The sequence below is a fragment of the Lepisosteus oculatus genome, chromosome 2 (genome assembly GCF_040954835.1).
Source record: "Lepisosteus oculatus isolate fLepOcu1 chromosome 2, fLepOcu1.hap2, whole genome shotgun sequence".
Lineage (NCBI taxonomy): Eukaryota > Metazoa > Chordata > Actinopteri > Semionotiformes > Lepisosteidae > Lepisosteus > Lepisosteus oculatus.
The window spans coordinates 5,047,010-5,065,255 of NC_090697.1; the positions used below are offsets into that span (position 1 = coordinate 5,047,010).

Here is an 18,246-nt window from a genome sequence, read left to right on the forward strand (position 1 = left end):
CAGCCATGTCCTGAACCGCTGAACTTGGAGCTGTGCATACCTGGAAACGTGACCCATTCCGTCACGTTAATAGGAGGTTTACACGTTACTGTGGACATTTTACTTTCACCGTGGTTTGACATGCACTCGACAATGCTCATTCCTTCTACTCCCAGAATATAAAAAATAGCGTTGCAGTTCCCCTGTAAACAAGATGTGAAAAACCGAGAAGCAGAACCGGACGGAGCCGCGCGAGGGCAGCCAGGTGCCGGGCTGCACAGCAGGGAACCCGGCACAGTTCAAGAGGAGCCACGACGCCACACGGCGCGGCCTGAGTGTCCACAGGGAGGACTCTCGCATGGGGGAGAGGACACAGAGGACGTGCGGAGCGAATCTGGCAGGCCGCGGGGGCACAGCCAACAAGGGCAAAATCAAGGGGCCCTTCATCTCGTTTTGTTTCAGTCAATCACAGCTGGGAAGAGTCTCAGACGTTTGTAAACATTTCGAGGGAACACATAAAACCCCCCGTTATAATATTTCAAAAGTTCAAAAAGCAGAGAGCGATTATACAAATGGTAACGTGTGGACTGTCAGTTCCGCCCTGGTGAAGTTAAGGTATGGGTATATCAAGCACATGTGGAACTCCTTACTCAGTAACCCACTAAAACTTTGCACTGTATTTTGAGTGCGGCACTAAGTGGGGGGCAAACATGAAGTCATGTGGCAAAGTACAAATCCAGCTGTAAATTAATTTTTTAATTATCTTAAAAAAACAACTACTGCAACTGTGTACATCCCAAGTGTTTTTTGCTGACCTTTCATTCTGTCTAATCCTTTGGAAAAGGATAACTTTGTTCTCTTGGCACAAATAAAGACTGTAAACTACACAAGTTTTAGAAAGAAATGGTTTCACACTATCACCAGATGCATGCTATTCAAAACTTCCCTACAGAAAATACCAACAAAAACTTTAGTGCTATAAAACAAATTAATCAGTCTATGATAAAAAAACTGCCCTAACTCAACATGCCACTCTCAGCTTAAAGCCACAGTTCAAATGAGCATGCCTTCCTAGGCTCAACGAGGAATTCACTTCTGAATCAGCAGAAAGTCTTGTTATACAACTACAAAATGGCAAAAAAAAAATGTGTTTCTGTGGTGTAGCCTACTTTCCTCCAGCTTTGGTTCACAGGACAACAGGCTGAAAAGCTCTATGGCTGTTTTTTAGTTTTTCCCTGGGGCTTTGTACAATGCACCAGTGTTACTATAACACACACACCTGATAGTCTCTATATGTCATGCAATTAATCAAATGAGTCTCACTGGAAAAAAAAAAAAAAACATTATAAATGAGAGCTCGATGCTGGACAGAAGACTTTTCAAACACGCAAGAGTTTCTTATTTTAACCCCCACTATTTTAAAGCTTCCTTCAGAGGAAGTCAAAAATAGAACACAACCTTCTGTCCAAGTTTACATTCTGGGTATAAACTTATCCATTCAGACATGGCAGAGTGATCCCTTTTTTCTGCTAAACATCTCAAACAGCTGTGTTTAAGACCCCAGATCTGTACGAGTAGGGGGACTGAGTTCTAGATATATGGTGTATGGTTACACTTATGACAAGTCACATTTTACTGTGGAGTCAGCTTTCTATTTTTTTGACAGTGTAAAGGTTGATCACTTATTAGTGATCAATAAGAGTGTAGATCTGTTATTTATCAGATACAGAAGCTGGGCTATAAGCACACCGCAAGTGCAACAGAACGCAGCAGAAAGATCTGTTCATGTGCAGTACCTGCAGTCTAATTTTCCCCAAGAGCAAAGACAGAAGCAGCTAATTTCATGTATGTACTGTATGAAGAAATGAACAGAACACTCATTCCTAAAAAAAACGGTTCAGCTATTTTCACAATGGAGTGCCAATCCTTAGTCTTCAAACTTCAAAAAGGTTTAACACAAATGCTAATGACTATGTAATGGTCTTCCTAATTGTATTTAAAAAAAAAACATTAAAACAAAATGAAAACAAGAGGAAAGGCTTGGTAATATTGGTACTGCTTGTCAGCATCCTGCAGATCAGTATTCCAAACATCGTTTACTGTACAGAACCATTTTGAACGCTCCTATGTGTAACATGATCATTTACCTCAAGAAAAATGCAGTATGTATATTTTTTTATATTTCATGCTTGAAGTTCACAATTACAATTTGCCACAATTACAACCAGCACTAATTACTACGATGCCCTTCCCACGGATATCCCTGTGGGAAATCTCAAAGTGCTATTGTCTAAAAGCAGATCATCATATCATTCAGGCAGAGCACTAACTCACTGTGAGCTTGAATATATGCAGATGATCATTATTTTAATAAAGACGAGGCTTTGCACTCGGAGACACTCAGAGACAGGGACCAGACCTCACATTCCAAAGACACTGCAAGTACTCCTTTTGAAGTTCATCAAAAATAACCTTCAGCAGGAGAAATCTTACAGTGCTCAGCCCACTCTCCTCGGACAGATTAGAAGAGCTCACAAACCTCCTCAAAAAAACAAAATAAACACAAAAAACGATACAGTAAGTAAAGAACCCACTGCAGTAAATTTATTTCCATAACAGAAGTGCTGACCCGCAACTCAAACTGCTATTGTCTAAAAGCAAATCAACACATCCAGGCAGAGACTAAACTCGCTGCAAGCTTGAATATACACTGGTGATCGTTATTTTAACAAAAACGCACAGGCCCACACTGCTCAAAACAATTTCACAATTTAACAGCGCCACGCTTAAAACCCGAAGACAGCAATCTGAAAGCAGGTCTTCACTTGTGCCATCTTTCTTCTGAAGAGCTCACGAGGGGTCTGAAATGTGTTTCTGACATCTCTGGGTACAGCGGTTCGAAAATGCACAGGTTGTTTAGCAGGACTCTTGAGGGCAGCCTATCGAAGATGTGACAATACGTCAGTGCCTGTGAGATACTACGGAAATAAAAGAGCCTTGTTGAGTTAAATCCCACCCATCTAAAACCCTAGCTAGCCAGGTCAACCAAGTCCTTTGCGTCCGATACGTCTTCCTCTCGGACCCATAACAGCCTTTGACAAGCTGCAAAGTAATATCTGCAGCAAAGCGACGGACTTCCACATTTTTATCAAAATCTTGCTGTGCCGCATTAGGCAGAGGACAATAACAGGAATGTCGTATACTTCTGCTAACCGCCTTGTAGTCTGAAGACATTTAAACAAATAAAGGAACTAATTATTGGCAGGAGAAACCCTCAGGGCTGCTGGCGTTTCCCCCAGATATCCAGCAGGGCCTCACACACCACACTGAAGTTCAGAACTGCTCAGCCATGCTTCAACACCACAAACAGCTACTGGGTGAAAACTAAGACGACGTATCAAGTTCCTGGAAAAAAAAAAAAATCCTCCAAGAATCTTTGCTTGATCCTTTTATTTGTCAATGAACTTTTCTGTCCTCCTTCACCTGGTCCTACAGATGGCCAGTTCAGACCACTATTACTGTACTGCAGGAGTGGTCTACCCCAGATTAGAGTCCTCTTGGAAAAGTTCAGCTACTCAGGCCCTAAAAATCCACTAATTTCTGTCACAAAGTAGAAATTTGGAAAACGTTAGATAGTTTAACAAACGCAAAGGGACAGTTTTTAACACAGAATCACAATAAAGCCCTCTCCAGGCTGTCACTGACAGAGCGCAGTTACTGAAATGCCAGAGGCAGTCTCAAGACTGAGAAGTGACTAACAGTAATCACTCTGTGAATCAGGTTTACCGACCGTCAATTTCTCCTCCCCATAAAAAGACCATTCAAAAACGCACACACCAACGGCATCTTCAGCATTATTTACACCCTTCAAACATCACGCTGGCACAGACCCAATTTCATTGGAACAATATTAATTGAAAAATGGCAATTGTTAAGATGCTTCAGAGGTACACATTCACATTGTGGAATGCAAAGCATATTTACAAACACCTCCAAGGTCTTAAAGTTTACAGGACAGCTGAACATACAGTGGCATGCAGATTTATTCATACCCCCGCCCAGGAAAGCATCATATACAGATTGGCTCAACAACCACAGGTTTGCCACCCATAAAACTTGTTCACATACCCAACCCTGTGGAACGTTTACTCAGACACGATCCTGCCCGCCAACGTATCTATAAAGCCTGCGGCTCCTGCACCAGTTCAGGGCTCTATGCAGTCTCGTGTGTCACCACCAAGCTAGACAATCAGATGCTCATTTCGCAAATTAGTTCAGGTGGGGAGCTGCGTCAGCAGGCGACGTCTGCAAAGGAACAAGTAAAGGTTTATTCCCCGCTGGAAAGGGAAGAGAGAAAACAGGTCTCGGCTGTGGAGCCTTCTTCGGGGATGAGAAACAGAGGAAAGTCCTCTCTTGGTGTGGGCATGCGAGGACTGTGCTCCTCACAGCGCTACCTGTTCGAGTCTTTTTTTTTTTTACCATTTGTGATGCGAGTTATTCACAACCATGGCCTCCCAGCACAAGACGAATGAGAAATGAGATGAGCTTGAACAGGAAAGGGTTAGACGGGCATCCATACGGACAATAAGCAGAGGTGTCAATCAGGGCCCGTGGTGCAAGCAGGCAGCTACGAATGAAAAAGTGTCAAGAGTCCTCAGGAGTGACATGTCAAACAAGCAGGAAAAACATTCAATATCTGAATCGAATCCCAGTGTTGGAAAAAAGTGATGTAAGGTTCATTCATCATTCAGGAGAAATCCAGACACCTCAAACTGAGGCGAAGGGAGTGATTTGATATGTTAAACTATATTATTATTATTAATTGCTTATACTTACATAGCGCTTTTCTGGACACTACACTCAAAGGTCTTTACAGGTAATGAGGATCCCCTCCACCACCACCAGTGTGCAGTCCCACCTGGATGATGTGACAGCAGCCATAGTGCACCAGTACTCTCCCCACACACCAGCTCTCAGTGGGGAGGAGAGCTGAGTGATGAGATGGGGATTATTAGGAGGCCATGATTGGTAAGGGCCAATGGGAAATTTGGCCAGGACGCTAGTGTAACACCGCTACTCTTTTTCGAGAAATGCCCTGGGATTTTTGGGACCTCTGTTTTACATCTCATCCGAAGGACAGCGCCTTTTTACAGTATAGTGTCCCCGTCACTATACTGGGGCATTAGGACCCACACAGATCACAGGGTGACCGCCCCCTACTGGCCCCACTAACACCTCTTCCAGCAGCAACCTTAGTTTTTCCCAGGAAGTCTCCCATCCAGGTACTGACCAGGCTCACACCTGCTGAGCTCCAGTGGGCTGCTAGTTGTGAGTTGCAGGGTGATATCCCTGCTGGCAAGAATGTATGTCACTATATTTGTAATTTTTAGGGGAGACGTATGCAAACGCATATTAGGCACTGATGAGTACAGGCTGTGGGAACCCAGCCCCCTGTTTTTAACATACTCAAACTGTTACCAACTGCGGCTGTGCGTACTGCAGGGTTTTTCACTAACCCTAATGGCTGGGAGGGAGAGGTACGTCTCTATAAAGATTAATGCACTGGATAGAGAGTCTGGATGACTTTCACACCTCTAAGGTTTCCTTTAAACAAATGCTAACAAAAATCTGGATTCGAATGCACAATGAATTCAGTGGAAGTGAAACAGAAGCCTCTAGAACTATATACAGGCCAGTGAAGGTCTTTTCTATTGCCCAGGGGTATAAAATGCTGAAGACACATAGTATGGCTGAGTATCATGTCTAAGGTCAGAGATCTCTTTGATGACTGTAGGCGAATGGTCACCCACCACTACAAGCTGAAGGAGGACTATAAAAGAACCCACAGAAAAACAATTATCCAATTTCCACTGTAGCTTTCTGTACTTCTCTGGAGCTAGGAAACAAATGGTTTGGGAAAGAGCTGGAAAACCCGAAGGAGACATCTCCCAACACATACTGGCATCTCCAGGGTACAAACGTTGAAAACCACCATTCACAGTCACCTGCAATAATGGGGCATTCATGTCCAGGTCAAGTCAATACAAGATTAGAACGAGCATCAGGAGCTGCTAACCAGAACAGTATTACAACGCTGAAATCCATCACATTTTCAGTTACTCCTTTGTCCTTAGAGAGGGGTGTCAAATACCGCCTATGGGCCAGGGCCAGTCTGCCAAGTCCATTTGTTCACCCAGGGGCAGATGTGCTCAGAGCTATCAGCCTGGATTCCATCTGCGGCGATTATTTCGCTAGCCCACACATGAAGCAGGCACGCTTGATAATGTCACTGTAACAGCCTCACAGACAAGAGCTGCCTGTGGCTCTCAACCGCGATCTTATCATGGGTGGCTCAAGTGCGACAGGGGCATGTTTTAATTAAAAAAAGGGGGGAGGGAAAAAAAATAACTCATTAAGAAACCTGTACACACCGTCCATGTAAACTACACAGTTTTGGGCAAGATCGGGGACTTAAACACCATTGATCTTACTGACCCGTATACCTAGTGGGATGTAAAATACACAGCACAATACATTTCTGAACACAGTAATAAGAGCTTTGCAATTCTGCTATTAAAGAAACAAAATAAAATAATGAGGTGGGGTTCAAGAAAAGTGGCACAACTTATTTTTTCACGGAAGCGAAAGGAAAGAAACTTGCTTGATTTTGTACAACAGGCAGCTGCTGCCAAAGGGCAACTGCAATAGTTGTGGAAGTGTCTACCTATAAAACAGCATTCTGCATTTTTGTTTTGTCAGACTGCATACCTTTTACCTTGTCTTTCGAAAGAAGGAAACAACCTTTTTTAAAACACTAGAACTGATAATTAGTGCAAAACGCTTTGCACTTATCACAAGTGCTGAATTTTTAGCATTTTGAGAGTCCCTGATAGCTCCTTATTCTGATCACGATCCCCAGTACTTTAACACGCATTTCAGTCCCACCGTTTACTACTGATACATTTATAAAGTCGTCTCTCTTTTTGAAGGTAACTCATTCCTTAAAAACTTTTCATAATGCAAAACTTTGCATAACAAATTAAATGAATAAATTGAGCATTCTTATAGCAAGGGATGGGTAAATATATTCACAAAAATAAATGTGGAAGTTTTTGCATAAGTTGTCCCACACATATGGGACGTATGATTAAAAATAATCACTACTGAGATTAAATAATCATGAAGCATAATACTGAATAAAATTTCTTGGAGGATAATGAGCACATTTGGCATGTAGTGAAGATGCAATGATTGCTCTCCATTTTAAAGGGAGATATGATGTTGTAAAATAAACACTAAATAAGCAACACTACATAATGATTGTGTCCAATATCTCAACAGGTTATGGTATGTAGGGTCCCCCCGAAGCACATTAAATTAAATCTGGACAACTTATCCAGAAACAAGGTCCGACACCTTGCAGTCTTAGAGGGTCAACGTGACCCTAATCCATCACACAGACACACATATAAGGGAACAATTTAACTTTTAGACTGTGATGGAAAAAAATATTTTTAAAATAATTAAAACACCTGGAAAGCACAATACTTGAGTTTATGGTAAGGCTTTATACAACTCAGTTTTAAAATAAAGGAATACAAATCTTTGATCTTTTTCTCATGCCCACCTTGATGTGCCACACAACTCCACATCTGTTCTCATTAAGCTGGGAGTGTGTCTTGAAGTGCAGGCCAGCTACTTAGCAGTGGTTTGATTTATCTATTCCGTAGTGCGGTTCTGTTTTTGGTCTGTAAGAACCGATAAGAACACTGAAAACAGGAGAGTATAAAAAAGTTTTAACTACTTGATCGATACCGATTACTACATGCTGTAGCTTGTTTGCAAACATCCCAAGACAATTTTAGTTATTTTTCGGTGTACACAGATGACAAAGATCAAGTTTAAAGAACCATTCTGTTAAACAAAGCTGAAAGAAGTTCGTGACGCTTTTCATCACATTGAAACAAAAATGAATGCCATGAGGATTCCTAAAAGACACTGGAACACTCCACACATTCTCCTGTTCCATAAGCCTTATGCACACATACTTATTTAGATAAAGCAGAACTGTGTTCTTGCTGAAGAATAAAAAAATAAGCATTAGCAGGCCACATCTTGCTTCCTGGTTCAATTGAGGTCTTAGTTATTCAGCTTTTAATAATGTAAAAATAACTCTTCCCTCAAAACACAGTCAATGACTAAACACAATGTATTAAAAATTGGGTATTTAAGGGTTACTGCCAAAGGTTATGCCAAAACGGTTCCAAGGTATTACAAAAAAAAAATCAAGGAAGTTTTCATAATACCACACTCGCTTACCTTCAATCCAAGTAGCAAATTACTTAATGGTCTATTAGGGATTTTGTTCCAGCTCAATCTAGAATGGCACTGCTTTCTGAAAAGAAAAAAAAATCCCTTGGAAACAATCTTTTCCGGCCAGTCCAGGGCTCTATTTAAACGAGCCTTCGGCAGATCGAGACACTGGCCCCCATGAGCCTCAGACTCCAGCTGCAATACTGCAGAGATCTACACTTCCTATTCGTGGTAAAATAAAACAAAAACAGTACTTTCTTGAGGTGGACTGGAAGAGCAGAGGGCATAAAGCATGAAAAACAGCCTCAAGAAAAACAGCTTCTAAGCTAAATCTACATAAACGTTAACCGTGCAAAGCTTCACATTTCATGAAGCAGGCGAGATCAAACCTGCAAAGGGACTGCAAGCCTAACAGCTTTTGCTGGAGACCTAGTTTTGGGTTGCCCTCTTAGCTGAGGGGGCTGGGGGGACAGGAAATCAAAAATTCTTCACTGCTAACCGTGAAGCTGGCTGCTGATTAGAAGCAGGCAGGCACAAACTCCTGGAGACCGCCCGCCCCTCGAAGGGCACTCCGCAACACAAGGAGGTGTGACTTCCACAGACACGGCTCTGTGCGCTTTCAGAGCGGAAAGAAACCACCTTGTCCATCTGACAGCGTCATGTGGCTTTCCAGATCCCCGGCCGAATTTGAAGAACACACGTTTTTTGTGAGTTTCCCACATCTGTTTGTCTAGTCACTCCCAGCCGCTGCGAGAAAGGGGAAGGGCAGAGGGGTGAAGCTCGAAGAGCTGCTGAGCCAGGCTCTTCCTGCTCCTCCCCCCCTTCACCGGAGCAGGATTTCTGTGGGCGACAAAATGCTGAGTTCACCTTATCAGCCTCTTCGAAATGCGAGCGCCGCCGCATTCCTTCTGCAAAGATGACTGCGAGGTCTTCGAGGGAATACACACACGTCAGCCACTACCGACGCCGCCCCGACTGCAAGAGCCCGTCAACATAACCGGGGGGACTGCGGCAGAAACCACTGCTGCTAGTACACGGCTTTCTTGCAGTCTTCCGTGTTTGAAAAAGACGGACTCTCGCACCCTGTCCTTCCGTTTGTAAAAGAAGAAAGCGAGTGGAGGAGTGGCCAGGGCAAGGGGCTTGTAACTGGTGGTCCGAGGACATCGATCCTACTCGGGCACTGCCACTGTATCCGTGAGCATGCTACTGCACCCAGTAAATCGCCCAGTTATATAACTGGATAAAATCTAGGATGTCTTGGATGAAACCATAAGCAAACTGGCTGCTAATACAGTTCAGTTTATTTATCATATGCCTGAGTGCAATGAAATGCTTCTACTGCATATAAAAATGAAATATCTTTCATGATTTCCATTGGTGGACAGGGGAGAAGGCTGAAATGTTACTGTGCTTGCTGTGGACATAAGACCATCACAAGCCACATCCCATGGCGAGATCCCCTGATTAAGGACATGGAGGTCAAGGGTTCACCCTACAGCTGTAAATGACTCAGTCTGAGAGGAGGATCCAAACAGAAACAGTGACTTGAGCCATCAGAGGAAAGGTTAGCCTCCCGGCCACAGTCCTCACAACGGGCCAATTCATCCGCAGCAGCAGCAGCATTCCTGAGAAAGTGCTTTCTCCACTGTGCTGTATGACAACTGTGACTACTTCACTGTATGACCAAGCAATCCTTCCACTCTTTGAAAAGTTTGAAAAAATACTGGGGCGGAGCGGTGGCTCTGTGGCTCAGGATCTGCGCCTGTGGCTGGAAGGTTGCTGGTTCAAATCCCGCAGCCGGGCCCCTGAGCAAGGCTCTTAACCCCAGCTGCTCCAGGGGCGCTGTACGATGGCTGACCCTGTGCTCTGACCCCCAGCTTCTCTCCCTGTCTGTGTGTCTCATGGAGAGTAAGCTGGGGTACGTGAAAAGCCAAATTCCGAAAGCAAGAAATTGTATAAGGCTAATAAAGTGATCTTATCTAAAAGTAACTTTCATCGACGTGTTGAAAAAAAGTACCTCCTGAAAGCGCTAGAAGTTCGACAAAAACAATGAAGGAAGGAACTATGAACATCAATATTCCACACACAGCAAAAATGTCATCACTTTTCAGGGCTTGAATTTCAACTGGTGCTCAGGAGGAGTTCACCCCTACTCGTTTGGATGTTCTGTGCAAAAGCAGCCTTGATTACTCCATAGTACTTTATTTACATAAATTATTTTATTTAAATAAAAAAATACACTTAACAAAAACAACCTGCTCAAAACCACCCTTGTATATCATAATATCATACCTGGCGAGTTTGCCTGGGTAATCAAGCTTCAGAAGAGTAGTAACCTAGAGCCTGCTGGCATTTTCATTCCCAGTTTTGCTGGACAGCCAGCCAACTTCACTCCAGGCTGAATCAACAGGAAACAAAGACACTGTCTTTCTCCAGCCTGTCCTGAAGGAGACCGGGGATCGATTCCACGACAGCGAGATGCTATGTTTTTCTTAAATTACGTCCCAGGGGATGAATAAAGCAGGAACATCCACCCAATCTGGAGTAGTGTCACTCCCGTCAGGAGTAGTGTAATTGTGGAGTAGTGTCGCTCCAGTCGGGAGTAGTGTAACTGTGGAATAGTGTCACTCCAGTCTGGAGTAGTGTAATTGTGGAGTAGTGTCGCTCCAGTCGGGAGTAGTGTAATTGTGGAGTAGTGTCGCTCCAGTCGGGAGTAGTGTAATTGTGGAGTAGTGTCGCTCCAGTCGGGAGTAGTGTAATTGTGGAGTAGTGTCACTCCCGTCTGGAGTAGTGTAATTGTGGAGTAGTGTCACTCCAGTCTGGAGTAGTGTAATTGTGGAGTAGTGTCGCTCCCGTCGGGAGTAGTGTAATTGTGGAGTAGTGTCACTCCAGTCTGGAGTAGTGTAATTGTGGAGTAGTGTCGCTCCCGTCGGGAGTAGTGTAATTGTGGAGTAGTGTCACTCCCGTCTGGAGTAGTGTAATTGTGGAGTAGTGTCACTCCCGTCTGGAGTAGTGTAATTGTGGAGTAGTGTCGCTCCCGTCGGGAGTAGTGTAATTGTGGAGTAGTGTCACTCCAGTCTGGAGTAGTGTAATTGTGGAGTAGTGTCGCTCCCGTCGGGAGTAGTGTAATTGTGGAGTAGTGTCACTCCCGTCGGGAGTAGTGTAATTGTGGAGTAGTGTCGCTCCAGTCGGGAGTAGTGTAATTGTGGAGTAGTGTCGCTCCAGTCGGGAGTAGTGTAATTGTGGAGTAGTGTCGCTCCAGTCGGGAGTAGTGTAACTGTGGAGTAGTGTCGCTCCAGTCGGGAGTAGTGTAACTGTGGAATAGTGTCACTCCAGTCTGGAGTAGTGTAATTGTGGAGTAGTGTCACTCCAGTCGGGAGTAGTGTAATTGTGGAGTAGTGTCACTCCAGTCGGGAGTAGTGTAATTGTGGAGTAGTGTCACTCCTGTCGGGAGTAGTGTAATTGTGGAGTAGTGTCACTCCTGTCGGGAGTAGTGTAATTGTGGAGTACTGTCGCTCCCGTCTGGAGTAGTGTAATTGTGTTTCTCACATCAGCTCCCACATACAAACCCCCTGACCGCGCGGTGGAGAATGAGGCCGACTCCTCTGAGCTGTGCACCTTGGAACCACTTGTCTGCTCACACATGGTGGGATACACAGCCCTGTAACAGACGTCCTGCACCAGCTGGAGGACAGGTGCATCCATCACCAAGCTCCTAGGAGGTGGCAGAGAGACCTGATGGCTTCGTCATCAATTAAAAGCCTCTTCAGGTCTGTATGCCTGTAATGGGTCATGAACCGTCTTGCGAAATGCAGTCCTTCACAGACTGCTTGTGTTCACATCTGAGTCAAAGCTTCCTTTAGAACTCATTAGAACTCCTGTGTGAACTAAGATGGCTGCCCGCCCATCATTATCACTGGGAAATAGCTTCAGACTTGATCCATACCAGTGCAGTTAGATTTAGTGACGGGTTATAGTACCAGCACCGGTGGGGCACCACCACACTGCTGCGATTGAATCATCTGGATCTCTTTGAGCCACGGCGCTACCGCGACCAGGGGTACCACTGTGGAGATCCCACTGGACATCTGGACCGATCTGTGCAGTTGGAGTAAAAAAGGTAACAAAAATGTTTCACTTGACATTACTTAGGGTTTTTCTTTTAGCTTAATAAAAAAAGCCACACAACTGATAAAGAAAAAGCTAAAGCACCAGATAAATTCAGACAAAAAACAAAGCAACGTCAAATTTGTTTTTGGAAGTTAAATGTCTGCAACATTATTTCCTTCATTAATGAATACATGACTGAAAACATTTCCATTGATTTCGGATGTGCTGGGGGCTATGTAATGCTATTCCAAGAAACTATTTGTACAGTAGCGCAGAAGGGTCTGGGAGTAATACAAGGCAGTGCAGGAAGAAAAACATCCCTGCAAATGGTTTTTGAACAAACAACAGAGCACCAGTGTGGACATCAAAATGTTAAAAACAGCAGCCAGACCCTTGTAGTACAATCATTTAGCAAAATCACAAACAATACACAAGATCCAGCAACCAGTGACACGTCACATGAACTGCATCACAAAAGGAACCACAACAAAAACCATGACGGGCAGAAGTCAAAGAACTGGACCTGAGGCTTGGTCTCTTGCTGCAGCCCAATGGACAAACATTCTGCCTTTTCTCTCTTCCCCAGGTTGACATCACAACTCCATCTCGCACACAACACTGCCTTTCCCGCTCACGTGCACACGCCCGAGCAAGAAATACACTCGCGCTTGAGCTCGACGGGCTTTAGCAGCACCACACAAGCGCTTTCCAAAATCAAACTGCAAAACGGTGAACCCCAGGTGCACCTGTCCAGGTGCTCTACAAAATCTAACTCCGGGTACACAGCAGCAAGTGTGACTCCAGAAAAAAGCACTGTAATGGCACAACACTTCACGTCAAAATGTCCAAAACTACTGAGATGTTCTACTGCGCAGTGGTTCTGAGCTCCAATATTAAATTGCAACTTTTAACTCTTTAATATAAAAACAGCAAAAGCTTAAGTATCTGGTCTTTTACCAACAGGAATGCTTTACCGACTGGAATTTTCTCCATAACACTATACAAAACCGTCCTTTACTACACAAGGACAATTTCTGGATCTCCCTGTCTTGCATCCTCCACCAAGACTCACACAAGGGGAACACGTCCCACATAAGCTCACATCACAATTTACCATACTTGGCACGTGTGCTTAAAACGTACATTCACAATCACAACTGTCACTATTACAGTACCGTAAAGCAAACTTACAATAGTTACAAAATGACAGTAGAGTAGGGTTTCAACAGTTGCAAGGGCTTGGTGCAGAGTCATGAAAAGCCAGACTCCTATAAAGCTCAGTGCACCCCTATCAAGCTGTGCAACATGCTACAGTATCACGTTATGTATGATCGGAAGACACAAGTAACCCTCCCTGATATGATAATAAAATGACCGATACATTGGCTTAAAGGCCATTAAAGTAGCGAACAACAGTAATCACAATCTTACAGCAAACAGCAAACCTGCAGTGTCTGTTACAGCATAAACACAAGACCACGCCGTGTGTGGGTGCTGGGTAGTGACAGGCTCACTCACTGGGCTCATCTCATCATCCTGGCCTGTTGTGCAACTAATCTGAAACAACCTTCCACTGGGTTTCCTCTTGCTCTGCTCTTCTTCCGTACCAGACCCAATCGCACATAAGCACGTCCCTGAACGTTAAATTTGCAGATGGCGACAGCCTACCGTATACAGTAATTAAAGCAAAGAGCATTGCAAAAACGTATACAACTGAACTTCACATACCTTAATTCCTAGGGTTGGTTGGCTTTTCACATCGCTAGAATGATTTTCAGCCATGACTTTAAGGGTAACGCAAGAAACACACAGGGGAACTTACTCTTGACACACACAGAAGAGAGCCCATGATGCACAGAGGACGAGACTGAGGCCACACGCAACTCTTACATGAAGTGGGATTTACTGAAGTCAGGGAGTACCCACGTGATGACGCACTGAGACATACTTACCTCTTGCTTAGCCAGCCTATTTGACTATCCCACATCCCTCATGCCTCATGAAGGCCAGAGAGTGAATCCTTTACTGTATTAGGTGAAGATAAATGATAAACTATGTTTTAAAAGGCACCTTTCACTTGAATGAAACAGAAGACCACACTGATGTAAAACGTGTTCAAAACTCACCACACACAGAGCGGTGCAAGCAAGAGGACACAAGCAGAGCACAGGAGATCCCTCGATAGTGTTCACTGATGAAAATGTGTCGTTTTTAACCCGCAAAGTACCAGGCGTTACAAGATATGACAAAAAAGACATGACCTTATCATGAAGTCTCAGGTCTCTAACTACTTCTTTACTACATACAGTGAGTGCTGGTTAGTCCACTGCATGTACTGGGATTTTCTTCCCATCGTACTCATAACAGGAGTACCAGTCACCCCGATTACTCCCCCAATTCTGAGATCCTGCATGAGAGCCTTAGCCCTGCAAAGTAGAGGCGATCCTTGCAGCCCTCTCAATGGCACAGAACCTAGCTGGTTTGCTCATATTCGTCTGCACGTTCAGCAGCTCTGCTGAAATCAAACCTGCGCAGCAGACGCTCGTGCTGAAACGATGATTGATTGGCCCCATCGATCTGCAGCGGTTCAGCAAAAGGTGAAATTCAGATTTCAGGCGACACAGCTGAAACCACGCTGACCACTGACAGCCTAAAATGGAAATGACTGATCTTTTCCATGTGTAAATTCAATAGATATTTCAGAATCAAAGGTAGCACGAAGAAAACCGGTGCGTAAATATTTCTTCTAATTTTCGTGAAGCATCACAAATTAAAAAATCTAATACAATAATACTATTCTTCAGAATGAATATCTGGTGGGACGTCATCATTTTCAGCACTCTACCTCACTGATAAAGATCAAGAGCTTCAGTCAAGACAGTATGGTACCCCCAGTAATCCGATGAACAAAAGGATACACGTGGCAATGCAGCAGGCAGATACCCTGAAGTGGGAAGCCCACACCTATGAATACATCACGACACGCGCATCTGACATCAATCAAGGTCACCGACCCCCCCGTCAGTCTAAAACCTCCACCCGTGTACGCGAGAGAGCTCCGCGGGCGAAACGCTGGGTCTCCTTACGGCTTGGGAGCAAGCCTGTACACTGCAGCCCTCTCTCCGTCTCCCACTGCCCGAGACCCCACCAAGGCGTTAGGCCTGTACGCTGAAACCACAAACTGCACTTAAAATAGAAACTCCAACAAGAAAAACATTAACCTAAACCACTAATCGGCGTGTGTTATTTCTGCCAAGAACTTGATGCTTACATTTAAAAAAAAAAAAAACTTCTGAAAAGAAAGCTATATTACTGATCGCCTTGAAAGGAAATACCACAAAATGCTTCTCTCGTGCTGGAAATGTGTCTTGCCAATCGACTAGACTTTGTGTTCAACAGTCTGAATGGCGCAATTTATTTAAAGTGCTTTCAACCAACGACACATTAATTTAAAGTGCAATATACCATCGCTTTTGCAAAGGATCAGTCTTTAAGGGCAGATTAAAACCTGTACGAGTTAGGCTGCCTAAGAACCATATTGACATTCATCACTATGATCTCCGTGCATAACCCGAGACAACACTGCAGCATATTTAAACAGAATAAAACAACGTCCTCAAGGTGAAAACTTATAGTAAACAAGACTGTTAAAAATTGCATGTGCTGGAGAACAGCTCAGTGGGGAGCCAAACTAGCTAAGCAGAGAGGATATAAAATTCAGCATGAGGGCATTCTACATCTGGGAACTTAACATCATGTCGGCTGGGTCTCCTGTGTGTGCAGCCGATACCACATGCGTGACATCAGGAGGCACCACGAAGGAAAGACAGTCACGTCAGCGCCCTCCAGGGAGCATTCTCGAGTCCCACGGACGCGCAGCAAGGCCCTTCTCGATACGTGCCCTGGGAAACCAGTACAGCAGGGGGCTCGCCACCTCCTGACAGGGTGGAAAGGGTCTCGACAAATTCTTTCATATAACATCCATCCACCAATAGAATTCTGCTCGTTCCGGTGAGAGATCATTCCCTCAAGATATGAGAAAAGGGTAAGATTATTAACTAGCCTTCAAAAAAAAATAATTGTTGCATTTAAAATAAGGTCACGAAATTAATAATTCCGATACACTAGCTCACACAGAGTAACAGATTTTATTTAAACATTCGCCAAAATGAATACATTTTCTGTAAAAACCGAAGACGTCTTGTCAAACAGTAATAAGATTTTGAAGAATTGTAAAGCAGACTGCCTCAAAACGTTAAGAAAACACCGGCTTATTATGATTGCTAGGGTACAATTAAACCAAAATATTGTACAACAAAATGTAACGTGCTTGTAGTTGCATTCACAACAAGAAGAACGTTTACAATAAACGTTTACAGATGAGCAATATTATGGCAAAGTCAATCTTCAATCAGTTTCTGTGTGTTATACAGCCCATCACAACATACTGCCACAGAACGCTTAAGGATGTTCAACAGCTGCTTTCCACACAGGTACAACAGACCTCTGAGCACAAAGCGTCACAAAGGGAAAATTAAACTCAGGGGGTCCAAGATCCTACATCTACATCCCGTGGAGATTATTCTAAATTAAAAAAAGTAATAAATCTGAAATAAGAATTTTTTCATTTTAAAACGATCAGCCTTGTGGACAGGCTAAATGGGGTTTTCACATGAATTTCCTACTCTGCAGACTGGGCCTGAAAACAACCACTCATTTGTAATGGATCTTAGTAAATCTCCAGTCGCAGTGTTGCTTTAATCAGACCGAGATCTATTTATACAGATTACAGGCATCTTGGAAAAGGACAACTCTAGAAAAAATAAAACAATCAAAAAAATCGAAGAGTTCAGTAAAGCCAGCTTGCAGACCACTTCATAAAGCTAATATCACAACAATGATCGTAATCCAACGTCACTGAGTCACCTCTTCTTTTAGGATCAGATGCGGTTCTGATCAGTGAGGAATGCAGCTTCTCTCTTCACTCTGAGTTAACCGGGACCTGGAGAAAACTCGGTCAACTCGTCTTCAGGCAGCGGGGTGAGGAAGACGACGGGAAGGGGAGGAGAACGGCCACGCCGCGTCGCGCCACGCTTGGAGCTGCGATCAGTGCAAGAGGCCGCAGGGACGGCCATGTCACCTCATCCCCCACCCTCACTGCTGCGAGGGCCAGAGCCCGTACAGGCGGGGCCACGCTGCAGTCCGACGACGCCTACGCCTCACATCGAGAGACTTCCTGTAACAATTCCATTGTGCCGGTTACATATGGCAATAAAGTTCAAGTTCAAGTTCAAGCCCGCCACCCATTTAGCCAAGCGTCTCCTGATGAAGGACCGGGCGAGAGCTCTGCTCCACCTCACCTTGGGTGTCTGACGCAGCGAACAGCTCTGCAGGACCTGCGGGAAACAGCGGGTGGCCAGCCCAGTCCTGGGAGGCAACACCCCAGCAGGTCGTATAGGCTCATTCCTCCACACTCGAAACAGTCGCCGCAGCAGACCGATGACTGAAGGGAGTTCTGAACAACCCGCTGCACTGCAGCTTTTCAAGACCAAGAAGCAGAAGCTCAGCTGCGATGACGCGTGTGATTTCTGCTGTACAGGCACTTTGGCAGAGCGCTGCTGGCGTCTAGAGGCACGCTGTGAGACAGTGCATGTCCCGGACCGGAACGTGCTCCTGTAATCCTGGGATACTTCTCTGTCTGGCAACCATCTTGGCTCAGACACCACGATGGCTGTCTGCTACCAAACAAATGTGAATAACACACCTGGGCAGTAAGGACTTTAAAAGGTCACAGAACAAAGAGATTCATGAAGAAGAAGGAAGGTCTCTCTTAAAAAGGAAGGG

The 18,246-nt window shown here is 44.4% G+C and overlaps 1 protein-coding gene across 3 annotated transcripts in view; it reads right to left on the reverse strand.

The window, feature by feature from the left end:
• The window catches only part of tab2 (TGF-beta activated kinase 1 (MAP3K7) binding protein 2), a 56,369-nt gene that overhangs the window by 13,978 nt on the left and 24,145 nt on the right, over positions 1–18,246 (reverse strand). The window contains exon 1 of one of the 3 annotated variants that reach the window (XM_069196165.1): positions 8,299–8,374. The exons of the other annotated variants lie outside the window; for them this stretch is intronic. The gene's annotated coding sequence lies outside the window, so the exon portion shown is untranslated. Of the gene's footprint in view, positions 1–8,298; positions 8,375–18,246 lie in introns of those variants that run through there. 3 annotated transcript variants of the gene reach the window in all.